Below are 15626 nucleotides of genomic sequence, written 5' to 3'. Positions count from 1 at the left end.
AACGCAGCAGCTGACTAAATAATATCTCAGTTATCAAATGTTAATGTTTTTTGGATATTTTTAATACCTTTGAAATTCAAAGAATTTGGACGGCACGGTGGCGCAGCGGTAGAGTTGCTGCCTTGCAGCTCCAGAGACAGAGGTTCAATCCTGACTACGGGTGCTGTCTGTACGGAGTTTGTACGTTCTCTGCATAACCTGTGTGGGCTTTCTCCCTCACTCTGGTTTCCAAAGACCTGCAGGTTTGTAGTTAATTGGCTTCAGTAAAACTGTGAACTGTCCCTAGTGTGTGTAGGATAGCGTTTGTGTGCGGGCGGCGCTGGTCGGCGCAGACACGGTGGGCCGAATGACCTGTTTCTGCGCTGTATCTCAAAACTAAACTAATCTAAACTTAAAAACAAGATAAATTCAGCAAAACAATTTTAAAGACAATTCACATTAAAATAAAGTTTGAACCAATCAACGATATTTAATCAAGCAGGCAACTTAAATTTATAAACCTTGTGCAAACACATTTGTGTTACTGTAGTAAAGAAGGCATATTGTATGCTTGGCATCATAGTTAGGGGCAGTGAGTACAATAGTCTGAAAATCACTTGATAGTCATTCAGAAAATCACTATAACTTGTGAACTTGTGAAACTCATGTGCAACTTTGAGGGACTTTGGTTCAGTCACATTTGGTGTATTGCACGATCATTACAGGAAGGGTGTGGAGGCTTGCCAGAGAATACAGAAGAGGTTTTTACAATAGATGCAGGAGTAGGCAATTCGGCCCTTCGAGCCAGCAAATCGTTGCCAGATTAGGGAGCATTAGCTCCAGGAAAAAGTTGGAGAGACTTGTATTGTTTCCTCAGTAACGCTAGGGGTCGTGAGGAGAGCTGGTAGACTTATATAAAATTATGATCGACATATATAGGGTAGACAGTCAGAACCTTTTTTTCTAGTGCGGAAATGTCCAACACTAGAGGGCGTATCTAGCAGGTTATTTCACACAGAGACTGGTGGCTGCATAAGGGAGGCACATATACGATAGTGGCATGTAAGAGGTTCATGGAAATGCAGGGAGAGAGCATTTTTGGTCTTGTTAATGTCTGCAGTACAAAACAATGTGGTGACAACATGCACATTCAAGATCTACAATCAGAAAGTGAGGCTTTTCTTCGCTGTTTGCAACCGTGTCGTCTAAATGCACAGTGCTTGCCTGGTCAGTTATTCTGGTTCATAGACCATGCTGTGAACAAGATCGGGCCAATAGGCTCTGAATTACTGTGGGCATCTCCCACCGTCTCGTTGGAAAATCAGTGGAATTCTTGGAAAGGTGACGGGAATACATATTTTAGGCCACGGCTGACATTTTGCCAGGAGACGTATCAAATCTCCCACTGTTGAGCTCCCTAATGCCCCTGTCCCACTTAGGAAACCTGAACGGAAACCTCTGGAGACTTTGTACCCCACCCAAGGTTTCCGTGCGGTTCCCGGAGGTTTTTGTCAGTCCACCTACCTGCTTCCACTACCTGCAACCTCCGGCAACCACCTGCAACCTCCGGGAACCGCACGGAAACCTTGGTTGGGGTGCAAAGTCTCCAGAGTTTTCCTGTTCAGGGGCTTACCAAATATTATAATGTAAATATAAGTCACATTGAAAGGCGTCGTGATGTCACGTAAATGCCAAAGATGACATGTGATGTAATTGAAGTAAAACAATGTACAACTGTTCCATTGTTCAACTCTTCTCACTCTCCATTGACCAGGGCAGTGCCCTGGAGAACCTTAGTTCAATGAACACAGTTTGAAGCAGTGGACAAAGGGTTTTCTGTGCACAAGGGAAGGGGAGGGCACAATCCTTTTCTGTGTTCACAGAAGGTGGCGGAGAATTTTCACCACGACAAGTCTGACACCATCACCGTCCCCCTGCAACCACGTTGTCTACAGCGGACAACGTAACAAAATGACCGAATCCTCTGCCACCTATTGCCTCTTCAGTCACAGAAAAATCTTCCCCTTCAGAATCAGATGGTCCTTACTCCTACCTCTGCCCTTGTCCTGAACTAACCTAAAGAGCAGTGAGTATGTTCCCATTCGAGCCTGTGTCATTGGCATGTTGACGTATAGTCTAATCACCCCTTTGTTCCTTGCATCTTCTTAAGGTCTTGCAGGTTAGCCAGCACCAACAGCTATCTAGAGAGTTCAGGCAATGTTGGATGAAGTGAGCCACATGCATCCATCTTGATCCAGAACTATTGCAGATGGTCTATTCCACCTTGGCTTCCAATTCCCCAGTTGACCGCACAAATGGTACCTGTCAAGCCGCCTCTTGATGATGTTGTGAGTTGTGTTTCTACCACAGGGACCTCGATGCTCCTCTGCTGCCCTGGTGCCTCCTGGTGATATTCCGTTACGGCATGTCTATCCGAGGCTGAGACACCACCAAAGGAGAGATTTGTCCTCGGGCGGGCAGTCCATCCAGACAACAGAGATAGTTGGATGTCCTTGCCAGTAGAAGCAGAGTGGAATTAGTTCTACCCTGCACCCAACCATCTCTTCCCAAAACATCAAGACAATGGTAAAAAAAACTTAAAATAGGTCAACAAATATTTCAAGTATTCTTCAGTGTCATTGTTGATTTTTATGAACACGATTTAAGGTGGCACGGTGGCGCAGCGGCAGAGTTGCTGCCTTGCGGCGCCAGAGATCCAGGTTGGATCCTGACTACGGGCGCTGTCTGTACGGTGTTTGTACGTTCTCCCCGTGACCTGCGTTGGTTTTCTTAGGGTGCTCCAGTTTCCTCCCACACTCCAAAGCCGAACAGGTTTGTAGGTTAATTGGATTTGGTATAAATGTAAACTCTCCCCGCCCGGCGTGTGTAGGATCGTGTTAAATGCGCGGGGACTGCTGGTCGGTGTGGACTCGGTGGGCCGACCGGCCTGTTTCCACGCTGTATCGCTGAACTAAACTAAACTAAAATATAGCAAGAAATATTGGTGCTACTATAATGGATCATAGTCACATGCTGCAGAAATTAAAGATTAACCTTTCGCCTAAAGAGTGCAGCAAATAATATCTGCTAATAAACCTCACTAACTACAAGCTGGCACAACCAACATTAACATTTGTGACTTTGGTTTAATTAAATGAAGGTAGTATTGATTTCCCCCTCCCCCCCCCCCCCCCGCCCAAAGTAATAGGTTTCACATAAGACGATTAATATTATTCACACCCACATGTCTGCTGAATGATCTTCACCCTTGTAACCTTGGCCTTTTCAGAGGCTTACACTGCGCCTGCTTGCAGCCTGTCCCCGGCATGTTATTGACATAAACAGAATTTAATCTGTCTCTAGCAAGCACGAGCCAACCAGCACATTGGGCGATGACTGTGCACCATACAACAAGCTGCACAGCAGTGCCAAGTGTTGGTGGGACTATTCCTGCAGTCTGAATTAAAACAATAAAGTATCCACATGAATCCCTCCGTGTCCCAACTCGTAACTGAATTGGACTTAAATTAAACAAAAGGACACAGAGTGCTGGAGTAACTCAGTGGGTCAGGCAGCATCTGTGGAGAACATGGATAGGTGACGTTTCACAGAGTGCTGGAGTAACTCAGCGGGTCAGGCAGCATCTGTGGAGAACATGGATAGGTGACGTTTCACAGAGTGTTGGAGTAACTCAGTGGGTCAGGCAGCATCTGTGGAGAACATGGATAGGTGACGTTTCACACAGTGCTGGAGTAACTCAGCGGGTCATTGGGCAGCATCTGTGGAGAACATGGATAGGTGACGTTTCACAGAGTGCTGGAGTAACTCAGCGGGTCAGGCAGCATCTGTGGAGAACATGGATAGGTGACATTTCACAGAGTGCTGGAGTAACTCAGCGGGTCAGGCAGCATCTGTGTAGAACATGGAGAACATGGATAGGTGATGTTTCACAGAGTGCTGGAGTAACTCAGCGGGTCAGGTAGCATCTCTAGGGACTATGCATAGGTGACATTTCGTAAGATCATAAGATCATAAGAGATAGGAGTAGAATTAGGCCATTAGAACAATCTGAGCGTTTGTTGACATTGGGCCTGTACTCACTGGAGCGGGGACCTTATACAGAATAGTGAAAGGCCTGGATAGAGTGGATGAGGAGAGGATGTTTCCACCAGTGGGAAAGTCTAGGGCAAGAGGTCACAGCCTCAGAATTAAAGGACGTTCTTTTAGGAAAGAGTTGAGGAGACAATTCTTTATTCAGAGGGTGGTGAATATGTGGAATTCTTTGCCAGAGAAGGCTGTGGAGGCCAAGTCGGTGGATATTTCTAAGGCAGAGATAGATAGATTCTTGATTAGTACGGGTGTCAAAGGTTATGGGGAAAAGGCAGGAGAATGGGGTTAGGAGTGAAAGATAGATCAACCATCAAATGACAGATTAGACTTGAAGGGTCGAATGGCCTAATTCTGCTCCTATTGCTTATGACTATTCAGCAGAATTGAGGAAGGGATGTGTAACTTCCAGTTCAAGTTTAAAGCCCAATGTGAACAAAATATAGAGATTACATGATCCCTGACTCAACGGTTGACATTTCTTACTGTAAACAATATCTGCGTAACAAAATAGCACTTGAATTTTTACCGAAACCATCAGTTTTGGTGGCGTTCCTGTACAGATAACTCCTGCAACTGATGAGTAAGATCCAGCTCAGATTTGGGAACAAAGTGCCTTTGTTGAAAGCAAATAGTAAATGCATCATAGGGTCAATAAGTCAGAATGCTGCTGGGTCATTTGGATACATCTCTCTCTGCCTACGCAGTAATGGGGGGATCTATCATAGAGATTATTTGACTGAGTCACAGACTGAAATAATCCATTCAATGAATCTACAACTGAAAATGGTCCTTTCAGTAAAGATAGATGTATGAATGCTGGAGCAACTCAATAGGTCAGGCAGCATCAAAGATAGACACAAAATGCTGGAGGAACTCAGCGGGACATGCGGCATCTCTGGAGAGAAGGAATGGGTGACATTTCGGGTCGAGACCCTTCTTCAGACTGATCAGGCGATCAGGCAGCAATACTCGTGGAAAGGAAAAGGTGGGTTGGAAACCTTCTTCGGACTGAGAGTCGTTTTACCCATCGGAAGGATTCACATATTATGGCAGTAAGGATCCAATCGGCTGAACATTGGTTGATTAAAGCATCCCTTAAATGCTGTTTAAGAAGGAACTGCAGATGCTGGAAAATTGAAGGTAGACAAAAGTGCTGGAGAAACTCAGTGGGTGCAGCAGCATCTATGGAGGGAAGGAAATAGGCAACGTTTCGGGCCAAAACCCTTCTTCAGACTAGTTTCTCCAGCACTTTTGTCTACCTTCCCTTAAATGCTGACTGGGTTCTACTAATCTAAACACTGAAGATCTCGGAGAGAACCCACACAGGTCACGGGGAGAGCGTACAAACTCCGTACAGACAATCACCCGTAGCCAGGATCGAACCCGGGTCTCTGGCGCTGTAAGCGCTGTGAGGCAGCAACTCTACCGCTGTGCCACCGTGCCACTGTGCCACCCAGAAAGGTGTTTGGCTTCTGAATGGCTGCTGTGCCTACTGACATACGCATTGATTTACAATGCAGGAACTATAAAGTAGGTTATCCACATTGAAGCCAGAGTTCAGTAACAAATATTAATGAATGCTTCAAAATCATGCCTTTGTAGAGATACGTAATCCATTGTTACAAAGCAGGATGCATTTATAAAACTCATGGATTGTATTTATAGATACCAAAGAATGGATGTCCAGCCACTTTTCCAGTCCTTGGCCTATACCCCAAAATATTAAACCATCTTCCGAAGATGTTGGCTTCATTTGAGTGTGAGTTTAGTTTATTGTCATGTGTGCCGAGGTACTGTGAAAAGCTTTCGAACCAGTCAGCCTGAAGACAATACATGTTCACGACTGAATGGTGAAAAGCCCGGATAGAGTGGATGTGGAGAGGATGTTTCCACTAGTGGGAGAGTCTGGGACTAGAGGTCACAGCCTCAGAATTGAAGGATGTTCCTTTGGGTAGGAGATGAGAAGGAATTTCTTTAGTCAGAGGGTGGTGAATCTGTGGAATTATTTGCCACAGAAGGCCGTGGAGACCACGTCAATGGATATTTTTAAGGCAGAGATAGATAGATTCCTGATTAGTCGGGTGTCAGAGGTTATGGGGAGAAGGCAGGAGAATGGGGGTTAAGAGGGGAAGATAGATCAGCATTGATTGATTGGTGGAGTGAACTTGACAGGCCGAATGGCCTAACACTGTCCCTGTAACTTATGAAGTGAGCCATCCACTGTGTACAGATATTTAAACGAGTGGAGCGATCACAATACGTGGTTGCAGATCCACTTCTGTGACCCGCACACAGAGAGTGGCCTGGGTACAGCGCCATTGGGAATGGGCCAAGCAACATTGGATACCTGGTTAGAAATACTACATTTTCCTCTTAACTCCCTCTGTTATGTTGCGATCTATCGACCACTGCTCCTTCCAGACAAGACTTGCATTTCTGCAAACTGTGAATATCACTCATGTTTAGATTTCAGTTCATGAAGGTCGCAGTAGACCAGACAGTGAGTACATTAACAAAGTTTTGACTTACACAAGTTTTTGACTTTTTTCTACCGAACCACTAACATCAGACAGACGAGTTCAGAGTAGCGAGTGGGGGAAGAAAACCCTGTTTAGAAATATTACCTCAGCTTAAAATATAACCTCAGCTTTCCTGGATGATGAGGGAGAGGGCAGTATTGTTGATATGGTTGCCAATTTGGTTTACTTTGTTTCATTAATATATGATGGACTAATTCTGGTGGGAACGTGATTGCCATTATGTACCCAAAAGTAATTTTCTTGTATCTCTGTACAAGTGTACTGCTGGTACAATCCAAGTTGCATGTGTTAGGGTCTTGACTGTACCTAAGCTGATCCCGTGGTGATCAGTACAACCATCAAAAGCCTCCTGCACTGCAGCACTAATGAGTTACGCCTCCAACTGACATAATGTGCCAATGCATAGAAACATCGAAACATAGAAAATAGGTGCAGGAGTAGGTCATTCGGCCCTTTGAGGCAGCACCGCCATCGGGCAGCATGGTGGCGCAGCGGAAGAATTGTTGCCTTACAACGCTTGCAGCGCCAGAGACCCGGGATCGATGCTGACCACAGGAGTTGTCTGTACGGAGTTTGTACGTTCTCCCCATGACCTGTGTGGGTTTTCTCTGAGATCTTCGGTTTCCTCCCACACTCCAAAGATGTACAGGTATGTAGGTTAATTGGCTTGGTAAATGTAAATAATTTTAAAAAATGGCCCCTAGTGTGTGTAGGATAGTATTAGTGTGCGGGGATTGCAAGACGGCGTGGACTCGGTGGGCCGAAGGGCCTGTTTCCAGGCTGTATCTCTAAACTAAACTAAAAACGAAAATATGATCGTGGCTGATCATCCGAAAACAGCACCCCATTCCTGCTTTCTCCCGATATCCCTTGATTCCGTTAGCCCAAAGAGCCGTATCTAACTCTCTCTTGAATACATCCAGTGAATTGGCCTCCACTGCCTTCTGTGGCAGAGAATTCCACAGGTTCACAACATTCTGGGTGAATGCAACATCTGAATCGTAGGAATGAATCAAAATATGGAAGAAATGGTTCAGCTCAAGAGAGGTCCTTGATCAGTTCATTACGACATCCTTGAATTTGCAAGAAAAAAATACTCAAGAACTATTTGTCGAGTGTTCGTCCAGAAAATGTTTGCTGGAAACCCTTTAAGGGGGGGATTCAATTCTGGGTGATTTAATTTAGAGCTAAATTTGAACTCGCAATTGTTTCGAACAGTCAGTATTAATGGCAAATTGCGATTTTCATGTTCAAAGCTGACACTGTTAACAAATATAAACGATCAGGCATTGCTTGAGCCAGCTGTGAAGATGGGTATGTTTGCCAGGCATTTCGTTAGACACCAGTGAAATTATAATTTAAAGCCACAGGGCCCTGTTCTATGCTAGTATATATTTGAAAGGCACTTAAATAACCGATTAATAACTATGGCAATGTTGCAATGTCAGAACAAAACACTTTTCCCCTTTTTCCTAATCTATACACGGCAGCAATGTACTGTGGGCTGATCACATTTCACCTGCATGGTGCCTTTTTATAATGTGACTTTGTTCTTGTGTTCACAGCAAGAACAGTATTAGTTTAATGAGCTAAATAAACCCAGATTAAAACAGGTAAAACTCCTCGCTGCGATTTGCGTCAAAATTAATAACACTGAAAAAAAATAAAATTCCTGCTTCAGAAATGAAGATTTACTACACAATCTTGTTTTCATTGGTTTCACCCGACTTGATGCTTATTTAGAATGTACATTTCATGGCTGGATTCAAAACACCAGAACAATTGTACTCACACCATATAGAACATGGAGCAGTACGGAAGATAGACACAGAGTTGTAGAGTAACTCTGTGGCTCGGGCAACATCTCAGGAGAAAATAGATGGGTCACGTTTCGGGTCATAAGGAATAGGAGCAGAATTAAGCCATTCGGCCCATCAAGTCTACTCCTCCATTCAATCATGGCTTAATTTTGCCCCTATAACCTATGAACATGATAATTTGCTGTCAGTAAACTTCATAACATCTGTGTTTAAGAAGGAACTGCAGATGCTGGAGAATCGAAGGTGCACAAAAAAGCTGGAGAAACTCAGCGGGTGCAGCAGCATCTATGGAGCGAAGGAAATAGGCAACGTTTTGGGCCGAAACCCTTCTTCAGCGAAACCCAACTTCATAACATCTGTTTGACCTCATGAAGAGTGTTTTTGTACCCTCCTTCAAAGGGATTCTAGAAACCACGGGAGCCAGGGACTTTAACGTCGCGGCCTCTGGTTAGAGACCGACTTCGGGAACTCCAAGCCATAGGAGCTTTGACCGTGTCGACGGGGGGGGCTTCGACCACCCCAACGCGGGGGCTTCAACCACCCCAACGCGGGGGCTTCAATCGCCCCTACTGCGGATGGCTCAACTGCCCCGACTGCGGGAGAATAAAAAAACGGAAGACATTTGGACTTTAGTGCCTTCCGTCTCAGTGAGGAACGTGGGGAACCTGCTGTGGTGGATGTTTATGTTAACTTTCATGTAGTTGTGTGTCTTGGTGCTTTTTTTTGTATGGCTGTATGGTAATTCAAATTTCACTGTACCCTAATTGGCACATGTGACAATAAACTGACATTGAAACCTTGAAACCTTGAAATAAAAAGATGATATCCAATTTGTATTTTAGGAAGAGCACATTTGTACATTCTTTGGGTCATGTTATTGTGTACATTGGTATCAGATAGCATGAGTCAACACCAGCTTGTAAAGTCCGTGAGATTGCCTTATCACAGTGACTGACACCATTGACCCACAGCAGTTTCGATGGCAGACCTGAATTTGTAACAATACTGAAAGGTTACTTTTCTTACTTGTAGGACATGGTCCTCCTTTACCGAAGGCATCAGTCAACCTCGTTACCTCCAAGCTCAGGTGTTTCCAGATGAGAGTTATGAGAGCTTTGTTGGATATTGTTTTAAGGTGCTTACTTCATAGACTTGTCACTAATTCATTCAATACTTATTATCCAAGACTCGAATTATATTATGTAGACAGGGATATACTTTTGAATCGCAAAAGATTGTCCAACAAGCACCTCATATATAATATATCTTCAATCTGAAGAAGGATCTCGACCCAAAACATCAGTCATTCCTTCTCTCTGGAGATACTGGTTGTCCCGGATGCAAAGACTGAGACACAAATAGTTGCCTAATCCGTGGCTGAGTAAATGTTTTGATGAGAATGACCATTTTAAATTCTTCATATTAACAAAAAAGGCAGCTGGCATAATCAATTATAGAATGATCAGCAGCAATATGAATTCTGAATCTGAAATCTGAAGGAAGGGCCTCGACCCGAAACGTCACTCATTCCTTCTCTCCGCAGATGCTGGTTGTCCCGCTGAGTTACTCCTGGTTTTTGTGTCTGTCTTCAATATGAATTCTACCAATGATTTGACAAACCCTGAGTGCAACAACCTAACACATTCTCAACGAGATTAACATCAGAAACGTTGAAATGTTCATGCCTAACCTTGAGATTTATTAAGTGATTTTATGTAGAGACCCAGTTACAGTAGTGAGCATAAATTGGATTAACACATAACCATCCAGGTCTACTTTGTTTTCCTTGATAGAAACTTGGTCATAAAATGTTCTAGATTAAGTGGTTCAATTAGGCCTCTAAATATTATTTCACCAGAAATTCCTGTAACTTGGTTCAGTTGGCAGCATTCAATGAATTCCAATTATCGACTCATAGAATCTTACAGTGTAGAAGCAATCCCTTCGACCCAACTTGCCCACACCCACTAACATGTTCTGTCTAGTCTACAACTGCCTGCATTTGCCCTTACTCCTTCAAACCTTGGCCTATCCATGTACCTTTCAAAATGTTTCTTCAACATTGCAATAGTACCTGCTATCTTGAGACAATATGCATGGCTTACAGGGTGGCACGGTGGCACAGTGGCTGCATTGCTGCCTTACAGTGCCAGAGTCATGGGTTCAATCCTGTCTACAGGTGCTGTCTGTATGGAGTTTGCTCGTTTTCCCTGTGACCTGCATGGGTTTTCCCCGAATGCTCCGGTTTCGTCCCACACACCAATGATGTACAGGTTCGTAGTTTAATTGGCTTTGGTAAAATTGTAATTTGTCCTCAGTGTGTGGCATAGTGTGAGTATGCGGGGATTGTTGGTCAGTAGGCTGAAGGGCCTGTTTCCACACTGTATCTCTAAACTAAACTAAACGAAAGCTTGAAAAGCAAAAGACATGTTCTGAGAGGGTTGTATGTTTTTTTAAAACAGCAGAAAATCAGTATCTCCAGAGCATTTTTGGTGTTTTATGTCACTAGGATCTGGTGTAGAGGCATGGATTTGGAAGCAACTTGTACAGGCAGTTTCCACCGGTGATCATTTGACCCATCAGCTTACAATGAAGTCACAATGAAGGGGCAATGAGCTTATATTGAATGACAGATGAACCTTCAGCTGCTCCATTGCATAAACAACCAAGAGTGCCTGCAGCATTTTGTCTGTTAATTTAGACATAATTCATGCTTCAAATATGTTGACTCCAAGTTGTCAATGGGCAGGCAGCGTGCTTCCTCAGGTGCTTGTGTAGGTGTCAAAGGAGGGGCATTCTGAAGTGGTTAGTGAGTGAGTAAGTCATCAGGAAAGCCGAGAATGTAGATGCCATATTGTAGTCAATAAAAAAAGGAAGCTCTTACCCTTTATATTCGCTCAGGTTTATTTCCACAATACATTTTCTGTAATCAGGCTTCCATAGGCTAGGATTCTGTCCGATTCACCTCTACCCTTTGGCTGAAGAAAGGTCTCGACCCAAAACGTCGCCCATTCCTTCTATTTGCCGGAAGGAACTAGGGATGCTGGTTTAAACCGAAGATGGACACAAAAAGCTGGAGTAGCTCAGCGGGACAGTCAACATCTCTGGAGAGAAGGAATGGGTTGAGACCCTTCTTCAGACTAGAGTCAGGGGAAAGGGATACGAGAGATATAGGCGGAGATATAGAACAATGAATGAAAGATATGCAAAAAAGTAATGATGATAAACAGGCCATAATTAGCTGTCTGCTAGGTTCTATCCATCTCCATTCCTTCTCTCCAGAGATGCTGCCTGTCCTGAGTTACTCCAGCATTTTGTGTCTACCCTTTGCAGACATTGGACTCTGTCTATGGGACTGTTACACTACGATGATGAGAACTATATCTCCACTCAGCATCTTCCCCATTGCCCTATCCATTGTACTTGAGTTTGGCTTGATCGTATTTACGTATAGTAGGCTCTGATTTGATTGTTTGGCATGCAAAACAAAGCATGTCACTCTCGGTACACACGGCAGTAATAAACTAAAACTTAAACCCGTGGAGAAATAAAGAAGAACATTTGAGGAAGGACATCCTTGTGATTGAGGCAGTGCAACGGAGGTTCACCAGATCGATCCCTGGGATGGCGGGACTGTCATATGAGGAAAGATTGAAAATACTAGGGTACACAAAATTGCTGGAGAAACTCAGCGGGTGCAGCAGCATCTATGGAGCGAAGAAAATGGGCGACGTTTCGGGCCGAAACCCTTCTTGTATTCACTGGAGTTTAGAAGGATGAGGGGGCATCTTATAGAAACATATAAAATTATAAAAGGACTGGACAAGCTAGATGCAGGAAAAATGTTCCCAATGTTGGGCGTGTCCAGAACCAGGTGCCACAGTCTAAGAATAAAGGGGAGGCCATTTAAGCCTGAGGTGAGAAAAAACGTTTTCACCCAGAGAGTTGTGAATTTATGGAATTGCCTGCCACAGAGGGCAGTGGAGGCCAAGTCACTGGATAGATTTCAGAGAGAGTTATATAGAGCTCTAGGGGCTAGTGGAGTCAACGGATATGGGGAGAAGGCAGGCACGGGTTATTGATAGGGGACGATCAGCCATGATCACAGTGAATGGTGGTGCTGGCTTGAAGGGCTGAATGGCCTCCTCCGGCACCTATTTTCTATGTTTCTATGTTTCTAAAGGATGGGAACTTGAAGCAACTGGTTGCAATGTGCTCCAATCCAATATTCTTCAGCTGTTGAATGAAGAAGGTTGATACATTTTAAACAGATGAACGTCTGGAATGTAGGCATACTTTATGGTCCTCTTGTGAATTTTCAAATGTCTAATGACTATATTACATTACAAATCTTATTTCCAATACTAAATTCCTACTGCTTATTAACTATCCAACATGATAGCCAAAAGCATGTTCAGAAAATTCTTGAGCAATTTAACTAAATCTCCCTTTTATTATTGATGCCTTAGCTGGCCACTAACTTCCAATTAGATCTTCCCATTTTGCTCCAGTTATTGTTTGACATTTTATCAACCTTCTTTTTTCCTGCCATTTTATGATCGTTTTATTCGTGACCTACGTGAATGCGAATTGTTCCCGAGACATGTGGATGGAATCGGAGCCTCGGGTGAACGTGTGTTGATGGCTTTGTGTTAAGTTACATTAGGAACTTTGAAGTGTGGTAGATAATGTGCTTTGCCAGAATCTTCTGCTGAATTGCAAAACTGACCTGCAGGCTTTTCAATGTTTTGAATATCTCACCTTTCCCCTGGGTGTGCCCGAATTGCTGAAGCACCTTTTATGCCTTAATTTGGTTGATAATTGCACAGGAGAAAATGAGTAGGAGTAGAACATTCCACCCCTCAAGCCTATCACCGCCATTCAATGTAATCATACTTGTTCTGCAAGAATAATCCCAGGAATGGTTGGGTTAACATATGATGAATGTGTGACGGCACTGGGCCTGTACTCGCTGGAGTTTAGAAGGATGAGGGGGTACCTCATTGAAATTTACTGAATAGTGAAAGGCCTGGATAGAGTAGATGGGGAGAGGATGTTTCTACTAGTGGGAGTCTAGGACCGAAGGTCATTCATACTCTTGGAATAAAAAGATGTCCCTTTAGGAAGGAGATGAGAGGAATTTCTTTCGGAGGAGGGTGGTGAATCTGTGGAATTCATTTACACAGAAGGCGGTGGAGGCCAAGTCAATGGATAATTTTAAGGCAGAGATAGATAGATTCAAGATTAGTACGGGTGTCAGGGGTTATGGGGAGAAGGCAGGAGAATGGGGTTAAGGGGGAGAGATAGAACAGCCATGATTGAGTGGCAGAGTAGACTCAATGGGCCGAATGGCCTAATTCTGCACTAGTCCTATTTGCCCATATTTGCCCCACATCCCTCGATAGTCCTAGCCTGCCTAACCTCTCCCTATCACCCAGGCCCGCCATTTCTGGCAACATCCTTGTAAATCTTCTCTGCACTCTTTCGAGTATCATATGTCAATTTTCTATAACTCAAGTCAACGATAGATAGATAGATAGATAGATAGATAGATAGATAGATAGATAGATAGATAGACAGACAGACAGACAGACAGACAGACAGACAGACAGACACAGACAGACAGATAGATAGATAGATAGATAGATAGATAGATAGATAGATAGATAGATAGATAGATAGATAGATAGATAGATAGATAGATAGATAGATAGATAGATAGATATAGATAGATAGATAGATATTGTTATCTATCTATCTATCTAACGTTATCTATCTATCCATCCCCCCCCCCCCACCACTCTGGGTCCCCTTTTATTTCACGGCATGGTGGCACAGCGGAAGAGTTGCTGCCTTACAGCGCCAGAGACCTGGTGCTGTCTGTACCGAGTTTGTACGTTCTCCCCATGACCGCATGAGTTTTATCTAAGATCTTCGATTCTCTCCCACAGTCCAAAGACATGCAGGTTTGTGGGTTAATTGGCTTGGTGTAAATGTAAAGAATTGTTCCTGGTGGGTGTATGATGTCAATGTGCGGGGATCTCTGGTCGGCACAGAGCCAGTGGGCCGAAGGACTTGTTTTCACACTGTATCTCTAAACTAAACTAAACTAAATTAATAGATGAGGAAATTTGCCTAATAGTCATTACCAGGTTATGCGAAGACGAAAGAATGGATAGTTGGTGGAAACAGTTACTCTAAATAGAAATAGTTGCTAATTGCAAAGAGAATCTGGAGACACCCATGGCAATTGGTGATTCCATCCATGGTAAAATGTGATTGATTATTATAAGTCTGTCACACATCATGTGTCGTCTCATCTCGACATTTAACCTTTCATGTTGTCACAGATGTATATTTGTATTCCTAGATAGTACTAAATTGATTTTGAACTTGTAAAGTTTCTTCCATTTACATGGCAGGCTAATGGTTCATTCAAATTGTCAGATGTGTTCGACGAGAATTTAATCTGCAATAATTCTGTCCACTCCCTACCAAGGTCAAGGTCAAGTTCAATGTTATTTGCACAACCACAACACAATGAAAACTTTGCTTACAGCTGCATCACGGGTGCATGGACTCAGACAACACACAAAATATAACTAGCGTTGAAATTCTGCAGGATAGTGAAGAGAAAAACACTGAAAAAAACCTCCATTAGTTTTAGGGCGGGCACTGTAGCACAGCGGTAGAGTTTTTTGGGCTTTTTTTTAATTTATTTATTAGAAGTAAGTACAATACATTGGTACAAAAATTATGTTAACATATTAAATTCTCGGTAGACTTTCTGCCTTACTGCGCTTGCAGCTTCGGAGACCCAGGTTCGATCCTGACTACGGGTGCTGTCTGTACAGAGTTTGTACGTTCTCCCTGTGACTGAGTGGGTTTTCTCTGAAATGTTTGGTTTCCTCCCAAACTCCAAAGACTTACAGGTTTGTAGGTTAATTGGCGTGGTGGCACGTGTAAATTGTGTGTGTATGTTAGTGTTAGCGTGCGGGAATCGCTGGTCGATGCGGTCTCGGTGGGCCGAGGGACCTGTTTCCACGCTGCATTTCTAAACTAAACTAAACTAAACTAAGCTAAACTAGTGCAAAACACAATACAAAAACAAGTCCATTGTCCTGCAAGCGGTAAGGATTTGTTGTTACATTGCTTTGGTAGGGTTAGGATTGTACTG

General features: G+C 43.5%; 1 long non-coding RNA gene across 1 annotated transcript in view; it reads left to right on the top strand.

The window, feature by feature from the left end:
• LOC129712554 (uncharacterized) overlaps positions 1 to 9654 on the top strand; it is a 37338-nt gene extending 27684 nt beyond the window's left edge. Inside the window, exon 3 of the long non-coding RNA XR_008726086.1 lies at positions 8849 to 9654. This is a non-coding gene — a long non-coding RNA (uncharacterized LOC129712554). The remainder of the gene's footprint in view (positions 1 to 8848) is intronic.
• The last annotated feature ends 5972 nt before the right edge of the window (positions 9655 to 15626 follow it).

The sequence above is a fragment of the Leucoraja erinacea genome, chromosome 33, assembly GCF_028641065.1.
Source record: "Leucoraja erinacea ecotype New England chromosome 33, Leri_hhj_1, whole genome shotgun sequence".
Lineage (NCBI taxonomy): Eukaryota > Metazoa > Chordata > Chondrichthyes > Rajiformes > Rajidae > Leucoraja > Leucoraja erinaceus.
Note: the sequence above shows the minus strand (reverse complement) of the source record. Positions and strands in the feature narration are given on the sequence as shown.